Raw genomic sequence first — 9,980 nt, 5'->3', positions numbered from 1 at the left:
ATTTTAAGTATTAAAAATAATAATGCTTATAAAATTATTATTTTTTTTTTTTGTCCTGTATCTGTGTACAGATTTTACTGGATAGCCTGCTGAAATACTGAAATGTCCAACTAAATTACTGGACATTTTTTCTCCCTCTAAATAGCTTCTTTTTTTTTTTTTTTGCTATAATAAACATATTGCAGGTTTGTTCTGCTGTAGTTTGAAATGGACTGCTGCACATTAAAAAAAAAAAAAAAAAACAACATTTAAATATTGGGTGATATAAAATGAAGAAACAATTTTAGTGTTGCATACAAGAAAGAAAAAGTTGTTTTCTCTGTTATAATAAATCCCTCTTTGTAACCTCTGATTAAGGTTATACGGCTCAAAAGACTATAATAGCACTGTCAAAACAGTAAACCATAAACACAACATGTTTTAACGGTTTGAAAGTAGTCGTTATCCTGTACCACTGCTGCGTCATTTGACAACCATCAGTTAGCTGTTTACATACACACAGCCCCACCCCCTATTGCACACGATTCACAGATAACTAGTTGTTTTGATCGCGATGACGTCACCTAGATTACAATTGGCCAGCGATGATTTCATGTAACATACGGGGTTCTAGACCCCCCCTTCCCCAGCATTGCTTCGCATTGAGGAAAACAACGTCCTTTTCCTCAGCCTCCGCGCCTACCATTGGCCCTCCTATACATCATCCATTTATTATTAGCCAAACAGAACGTAAGACGAAGTTCATCAACTCCTTCACCACAAACAAGGTTGGTTACGTCTAAAACCTATAAACATGTACAGTAGCACTGTAATCCGGAGGACGAATAACTGACATCTGTTTTTACCAATCACATATTACGTATTTTACTTTTCGAATTTCTATTGGATTGTTGACTTTGACAGACACCTCTCCCTTCCAATTCGGCGCAGGCTTGTCACTAACCCATTCTAATAATTTGCCAATGGTTGTGGTAAGACGGTGTTATTTTACCCTCCCTTTAGCGCTGCGCCTGGTTGTTGTAGTTATTCAATGGGTGGAAAAAAACCTTATGTAAATTAAGTTTTCTGTAATCCCCCTGTGTTTAGAGCTTGCGGTGTGTAATTATGAGACTGTGAGGAAAGGGTGAAACTACGGACTTCCGTTTAGAACGCAGGAGAGGGTATAAGGGCCCTGTCTTTCCTTTAACCTTCGTTTGGCCCAAGATGCGCACGACGCTCGATTCTTTGAAAGTGGCGTCCAGAGAAGTGTTAGTGTGAAAGGTCGGTGAGCGCGTGTGGGACGGGGCCAGTCATTATTGTATCGGTAGGTAAGTGCCCATACGTCTCCTCCCCTTGTCCTAGCACCCCCCAACAGACACACACACACACCCGTTCAGTTGTCAACCAGAGAGGTCACAGACCTTAAATCACCTTATTCACTCTGTCAATACTTTGTGTTTGTATAAAGGTGAATCACCCTAAGTGACATGTAGTGTCTTCATGTGCACAAGCAGCTGCTTCTGGTAACCCCTTATCTGCTGGTGTGTTGCAATCATCTGTGGCATACAAGAGTTTCAGTATTACCCTTGGTGTTTTGAGTGGGTGTTGCAGCCCTCTTCCTCATCTAAGGAAATAAACATGGCCCATAACCATAAAAAATACATGCAGTGATGCATAAATATAAACTTTCCCCACTTAATAAATTCTAGGGCAAAGGGAGATTAGTTTTTTTATGGGCTTCTAATATAAGCACTATACTGCACACGTTTGTAAACTTGTTTTTAAATTGATGTTGGGTTAGAAAAAGTAAATTTGCATGGCTTTGTAGTTCATGGACATAACCATTACCAAGCCATTTGTATTGTTTATCTCATTTGTATTGGCCAGTTAGGTACGTATGTAAATTAGCCCATGAACTGGCCATGATTCTGTATGCACTTCAAGCCTCCCTGGAGAGGGGGGGGGGTATTTCAGAGGAAAATCAACAAAATAGTGAAAGTACCATGCATTTTTTTTCTGAACATAAGTAAATATTTTGTTGGGGATTTTTTTTTTGTTTACTGTCTATCTCAATATGTTTTTAACCTTAACAGGTTTAGTTAATGTAATGCTCTTCTAGAATTACCAAACCAAAATAATTATGACATTATGTGGATTGAACTGTACATAGTTTTTTACTTTTTCATATCATTGTTTGGGAAGGGGGTTGGAACTGACCTTTGCATTTTAAACAGAACTGATTTTGTAACTAAGTGTTGGGATGTAAATTCTCCATTATATAATGTCACAAAAAATATTGCTAGTATGTTTCCATTTAGCTTAAATCACATTTGTGTAAAAATGTATCAGTCTGCACCTACGTTTTGCATAATTTTTTACATTCTTTTGATTTCTTCTGGTATAGTTCTTGGAGTTTCACAGGAGTTTAACCCTTTCGTGACAGGGTTAAAGTGCCTACATCGGAACAACTGTTCCGATGTAGACAAATTGAAACTACGCGATCGTGCATACGATTGCGAGATTTCAATTATTGGATCGCATCTGGGGGGCGTCCCTACAATCCTAGGAACGCCCTCCAGACCGCGATTAAATCCCTGAAGCACAGAAGGCTTCAGGACAGCCGTTAGTTATGACGTTCCATTCCGTCATAACGGCTTTAAAGCCCAGTCTAATTATGACGGAATGGAACGGCATAACAGCTTTAAAAGGTTAAACCTCAAACCAAGTTTTCAAACATTTCTGGTTGGTGCCTAGCAAAACACAATCATTGAATACCTTTGCTCTTACTATTGTGAAATGATGTGTAATTACCATACATGTTTTTGTTTAAAAAATATAAAGCAACTAAAGAACTGGCCTAATGGACAGGCATAATCAATCACTCTGGTGTCCTTGGTTCTTTAGACTGCTAAATACAGTAGAATTGAATAATTGATAAATTCACAATAAAGACAGTGTAATAAAACTTTGAATTTGAGATTAACAGTAGAATTGTTTTTGGCAAATTTCAGTTAATCCATTTTAACCTCCCCCTGTGTCATTTGACAGGCAATCACAAACTGAGCTGGAGCCTCAAACTGCATGTAAAAATGTGCACAATTTGATAATGGAAATATATTGGAAAGTTTTTGTAAATTGCATGCTTTATCTGAATCATATTATTATTATTATATATATATATATATATATATATATATATATGTATATATATGTATATATATATATATATATATATATATATATATATGTATATATATATATATATATATATATATATATATTTTATAAAACTTTAGTCGCCCTTTAGCTGCTCTTTAGCACTATTTGCTGGCATGGTCAAATATTTCACACTTGTATTGTTTGTGAGCCCAATTGTTAAGCCACTCTATCCCTTTCTAACCGCTATGAGGGTTAGTTTGTAAACCATATTTTTGAGTGAGACTAAGCATGTTTTCAGTGTCAAGGTTATGTAGTACATGACTTGGTAAACCTGTTCAAAATTTGATGCAGACTAAATATAACATTTATCAAACGCGCTCAGGAATTTGCTTCAAGTCCTTTGCTTTCCAGAACATACATGACAGTCAAGACATTAGATATTTTGTGTGTGTGGTATACTGAGCTTCAATTTATTCCCTTGATTGCCGGGAACATATTTGGGCAGTGGAGGAAAAATCAAATTGTGACACATTTTACTGGAACAGTGCTCTCTTAGTAGAAAAAAGTTAAATCAAAGTAAAGAGGTTGTGTTATAAACAGCAAACAACTTTTTTTATACATTGGGGTAAAGTCAGATATTGGGTAATCCTGACATTGCCCAAGTGGATGTGGTTAAAGCCTGATGTATGATCATAAATCCCCCTCAGAGTGCATGCGCTTTTAGACAGGCACTCTCCGGTATTGAATCCAGTTTTTTTTCTTTTTATTGTGACGTTTTGGGGTATTTAGCCCCTTCCTCAGATAGAAAAATGCGTACCCTCCTATATACCCCACAAAGTGCAAATGAGTGAACACAGGTGTGTTAGATCTGCATCCCATTAGCACTACTGAGCATGGGATGCAGATCCGACACACCTGTGTTCACTCATTTGCACTTTGTGGGGTATATAGGAGGGTAAGTTTGATGTGTGTTGTATATGTATTTTTCTGTCTGAGGAAGGGGCTAAATACCCCGAAACGTCACAATAAAAAGAAAAAACTTTGGCTTTAATACAGGAGAGTGTCTGTCTATTTTTGAAGTGTGGATATGAATGTTCAGGAGCACCCTGGATAATTGCCTTATTTTTTTTGGAGAGTGCTGGTCTATAATTGAATGAAATGTATGTATGTAAAACACAAGAGGACAGCACTCTCTCAGGCCGGACTGGGTACACATCCCATGACCCTGCAACATGCACAGCCCTGGGTGCAAAAACAGCACTCTCAGGAAGCTGCACCGTCCACAGAGCCACAGGCAGTTAACCCCAGACCGGTCTGGGTGCACGTCTCAAATGGGTAAATTACAAAAAAATATATACGATAATATAGCACACAGAAAAAGTCCAGCACTCACTTACAAGCTCACAACTAAGATAAAAAGTAACAATGGAAGAGTTAGTTACCGCATCTGGCCAAATGGGACAAACCCAGGTACCACATCAAGGTCTCTTCCAAAACCTGGGCCTCTTAACAGCCACAGATTACAGGCACACTGTAATTCCCCCATCTTCACTATCATTTTTTTTTTTTTTTTTTTTAAATCTTTTTTTTTTTTCCCGCCGTCTGGGGGGGTCAAGGGGGGCGAAGCCCCTTGTAAACCTGATTTCCCCAAGGTTGACTTGGGTGCTTCCTTGAACACCCCAGAAGGACGCAGAAAAAATAGTGTAGATGGGGGAATTGCATTATATCGGGCTTTACCCACAGCCGCTTAAGTAATGTCCTTTTTACCAGGGTAATCCTAGGATTATCCAGATTTCTGACTTTACCGTAACACATATATAAAGACATTTTCATTTTAGAAATGGTAAATACATAACCCACTGCATTTTTTTTTATTACAGAGGGAAAAGATGGATGTCTTGACTTGTTCTTAAAGGAACAGTCTACACCAGACTTTTTTATTGTTTCAAAAGATAGACAAACCCTTTATTACCCATTATCTAGTTTTGCATAACCATCACCGTTATATTAATACACTTTTTACCTCTGTGATTATCTTGTATCCAAACCTCTGCAAACTGACTCCTAGGTAACTCCACGTGCGTGAGAACAGTGTTATCTACATGACAGGCATGGACGAACACCCTCCAGACTGGTGAAAAACTGTCTGTGCATTCAAATAAAAGGCGGCTTTCAAGGTCTAAGAAATTAGCATATGAACCTCCTAGGTTTGGTTTTCAACTAAGAATACAGAGAGAACAAATCAAAATTGGTGATAAAAGTAAAGTGGAAAGTTGTTTAAAATTACATGCCCTATCTGAATCATGAAAGTTTTTTTTATTTTGGAGTAGACAGTCTCTTTAACTATTTATGCATATGGACTTAGTTAATGTAAGTGTTTAAGCTCTTTGTTTCTAGTTGAGATTTCACACTAAATGACCCTGCACTGCAGTTTACGCTCAAGAAAAAGATAAGGGAAACACTTCTCCAAAAAATCAACAAGAGAGCAAGTAAAAATAATTTTTTTTTATTTATGTCTTTATTTATATCCAGCAATATATACCATTGTACAAATCTATACCTTGCCGCACCACATAGGGTGCCAAGGAAATTAGACAAAAGAAAATATATGTACCAAAAAATATGGCAATGCATTAACATAATCGGTTAGTTGCTTAGCAACGTTGCATTATACATATTGCTGGGTTTTTCCTTTTTACCAGAGAAACAAACCAAAGGATAACAGAAACAAAACAAAAATTAAATAAGTCATAGTACACTCCCCCACCCATCGGACCCCCCTCAAGCCACTATATATCCAATAATTAATTCTCAGCAATGGCTAACTCTAGGTATAAAGGATGCTTAAAGGGAGCAATGAGTTGTTTTTGAATTTCTATAGGGTATGCTAGAATAGTGTTCTTCCATTTAAGGAAGAAATGCTTAATTTGTGATTCTGAATTAATAGAAATGTCCATTTGTTCCATAATTATCACATTTTGTAATTTCTGTTTAAATTCTACCATATTGGGCACCTTTTTTCCAGTATTTCACTTTCCAGTATTTCAAAATCAATAATCTACATACCATTATTACAGCGTTAAGCTGACGGGTATTTCTAAATTGGCTCTCTTTATGATTATCTATTAAAAAAAACCAAAAAAACCCCCAGGGTTTTCTATTTTAAATCGATCATGGTTTAGTTTATTTAGCCAGTAATTTACCTTATACCAGAAGCAATGACGTAAGTCTGCCTTTCTAAGTTTACATTTATAGCAAAATGCACCTGCCTTGTCCCAGTAGGCTTGTATCTTAGGGGTGATATATGATCTATTTATTAATTTTAAATGTGACTCTCTCCATGATGAAGATAAAATTGCAATGTCAACTAATTGGACACTTTTCTGTACCACCTCTGTTGTAACTTGCCAGGCCTGTGCAGTCTTTTGGACATGCTTTTGACCCATAAACCTTAAAACTGTCTTATAGAAAAAGGAAATTGAGTATTTGCCAGCTTTAAATAACTTAATTACTGGTTTCAGTATGCAACAATCCTCCTTGTCATGACCTGACGTTGTCAAAGTCTGTACAGGTATATCTCACTTTACAGCGCTTCACTTTACAGCGATTCACTAATACAGCGCTTTGTGGAGCTGAAGTTCAACCTCCAAGGATTTTGAAATAGTGCAGTAATCATCATGAGATTGCGAGAAAAGTGACTGGCACCATTTTGTTATGCACAGTTCACTCTGTTTACAGTATTTCAGTGCAAACTGTGTCTGTTATAAACTGGCAAATTTTACTATAGTCAATGTCACTATTTTACAGGTACAGTATTTATTGAATACTGTGCTAGTATTAAACTAAACTTAGTGCTATTGCACACTTAATATATATAAGTTCAAACATGTTTTCAAGTTTTTAAACACACTGGCAAGTGAAAAGAAAGCTAAAACCACATTGTTTCACTTTAAGGCGGTTTTCACTTTACATCGGTGCTCCGGTCCCTAACCCGCTGTATGAGCGGGGTATACCTGTATGTAGTGACAAACCTGTAAAAAGGCATAAAATTCTTTATTTCTAAGCCCAAATTCGTTTTGCAGGTCCCAAAACGACTTACATCTCTCTGTATTGTAATCTTTAATTTGGGATATGTACCTTAGCCCTTTCGTCGCCCATTCTCTAAAAATTTTGGAATCAAGCGCCGGAGTAAAGCCAGGGTTACCCGTTCTAGACAAATATTCTGAAAAATTAAAGTTCACATTTTATTTTTTTAAGTATTTTTTGCAAGGCCATAATAACATTATAAATAATAGGTATTTGCCTAACTTTATGAGGGCAATCTGTAGCTGAGTAATGAAGAAGAGCTGTAAGCTTGTAAGGATATACAATATATTTTTCAAGGTCTTGTGATGCATAGTACTCCACATCAGTTAGCCAGTCAAGTGCTGTCTTTGAAATTGCTATTAAATTATAAGTCTCCTAATCTGGTAACGCCATCCCACCATCCGCCCTAGCAAATGTTAATGTTTTGAAGGCCACGGCTCTGCGTTTATCTCCCCAGAAAAACTGAAGGCATGCCTGTTTGAGTGAAGTTAGATCCTGACGCTTTAGCGGAATATTTTGCATTAGGTACATCAGTTTTGGAAATATTATCTTTATCAAGTTTATTTTACCTGTTAAAGATAATTTAATTTTTGAGTTCTTTAAAATTTTTAGCAAAGAGCGGGGGGGGGGGGGGTAATTTAAGTCTGTACCAGTCATTACTATCTTTGGATAATTTAATTCCCAGGTAGGTAAAAGCTTCAGCAGCTTCTTTAAACATAGCAAGAATAGGAGTTTTCTTGTTTCTTTAGCCAGAAGATATCTGACTTCGTAGTATTAACTCTAGCCTGAAAAGGCACTAAACTCTTGCAAGATTTGCATTAGCCTGGGAATATTGTCTTGAGTATTAGACAAAAATATAAGCAGGTCATCTGCATATAATGTTATAATCTGTCTTACGTTGAACCTAATGCCTTCAATGTCCATCCTTAGGCGAATAGCTAGTGGCTCCAGTGCCAGATTGAATAAATATGGGGATAGTGGACACCCTAGACGTGAGCCTCTAAATAATTGAAAGTTTTCCGTGATCCTATCGTTAATTATAATAGCAGCATTAGGTTGCTGATAAATTATCTTTACAAATTTTGCGATCGGGCCCTCGACTCCAAACCTGGTAAGAGCAGTAAACAAATGGTCTCAGGTGATGGAGTCGAAGGCCTTCTCTGCATCTAATGTTACTATTGCTGCATCAGATGTTCTATCTCTTTTTTTTTTTTTTTTTGCTGCATTATATTTTGATAGCGGTTCCAAATCAACTGAATTTTCCTTAAATTGGATGAAGAGCTTCTACCAGGCATAAAACCCACTTGGTCCCTGTGGATGAGTGGGTCAATAGCTAGTTTAAACTTGCTTGCTATAATACTTGTCAGTATTTTATAGTCGCTGTTTAAAAGCTAAATCGGTCTATATGAGCTTATTTATCTTATCTTCTTTATCTTTCCTTTTTTGGAATTAAGGCTATTAAAGATTATGTAAAATATAGATTGTGTAAAATATTTGGAACATGACATACCGTCTATATAAAAATTATTAAATAGTTTCACCAAGGTTGGGACAATTTCATCTGAAAGGCATTTGTAAAGTTCTATTGGAATCTGATCCGTTCCAGCACCTTTATTAACCGGTGCTTTCTTAATGGCACTCATAACTTCTTGCTGGGAGATAGGTTTGTTTAGTTCTTCTAAATTAACTTTCTCTAACTTGGGGATCTTTAGTTCTCTCCAGAAATTCTCTTTAATTTGTTAATTTATTTCTTGTTTTGAATATAATTTCTTAAAGAATTGCAAAATAAAATCTTCAATTCTTTTACTATTAATAATTCTACCCTGCAGGGTTTTAAGAGATTCAATCAACAATTTTTTTTCTTCTTTAGTTTTAATTATATTTGCCAAGAATTGTCCTGCCTTGCCCCCATGTCTGTAAAAAGAGAACCTAGTCCTTAGCTCTTCTCCAGCTTTTGTGCCAAAAATACTTCCCTTTCTTCTTCCTCTGATAGGTATCCCACCTTATCTGAATTGGATCATTAATATAGCTATTGTATGCATTGCGGAGCTGATTCGCCAATAGTGTGTCTCTAGCTGAGAATATGCGTTTCTGTGTGACTAAGTATCCCTTAATTTCTCCCCTTATCACGGCTTTAAATGATTCCCATAGGGTTTCAGCTTGGATTTCTGGTACATAGTTGAATTTGTAAAACTCCCTCCATTTTATCTTAAGCCAAGATTTGAACTGCACATTAAGTGCTAAATATTTAGGGGGAAAAAAACTATTACCTGCTATCTGCTTATTCCGGGTTTTTATGTTTATAGTAACAATGGCATGATCTGAGATTAGGATTTCTTTGATATCCGATACTATCTCATACCTAAACAATTTCTCTGCTATCAAAAAATAATCCAGTATGGACATTGTTTGGTGGGCCTGAGACTCGCATTTTACACCTGGATTCTGCGACCTCCATATATCTTTCACCCTAATTGTTTAATTTAACAATTTAGCTGTTCTGGCTTCCCTTTGAATGTTTCTAGTTGCCTGCTGTGACAATCTAATGCAGGATATAGTGTCCGATTAAAGTCCCCAGCTATAATTAAATTTTTCAGACAGAATGGAAGGAGTTTAACTTGTAGCGTGTCCCAAAATACTTTATCCGGTTTATTTGGACCGTAGATATTGCTTACTATTTAAATTTACTCCCTCTACCTCCAATTGGAGGCTAATGAATCTTTCACCTGGGTCCAATTCTGTCTGCAAAATTTTTT

General features: G+C 36.5%; 1 protein-coding gene across 5 annotated transcripts in view; it reads left to right on the top strand.

The window, feature by feature from the left end:
- Window positions 1-624: 624 nt before the first annotated feature.
- Window positions 625-9,980, top strand: part of PPM1B (protein phosphatase, Mg2+/Mn2+ dependent 1B) — a 103,861-nt gene continuing 94,505 nt past the window's right edge. Inside the window, exon 1 of one of the 5 annotated variants that reach the window (XM_053712275.1) lies at window positions 625-767. The gene's annotated coding sequence lies outside the window, so the exon portion shown is untranslated. Of the gene's footprint in view, window positions 768-964; window positions 1,308-9,980 lie in introns of those variants that run through there. The other 4 variants (XM_053712274.1, XM_053712273.1, XM_053712278.1 and 1 more) reach the window with 4 other exon arrangements.

This window comes from Bombina bombina, chromosome 4 (genome assembly GCF_027579735.1).
Source record: "Bombina bombina isolate aBomBom1 chromosome 4, aBomBom1.pri, whole genome shotgun sequence".
NCBI lineage: Eukaryota > Metazoa > Chordata > Amphibia > Anura > Bombinatoridae > Bombina > Bombina bombina.
The sequence above is the reverse complement of the archived record's forward strand: the minus strand, read 5'-3'. Positions and strand labels throughout refer to the sequence as shown.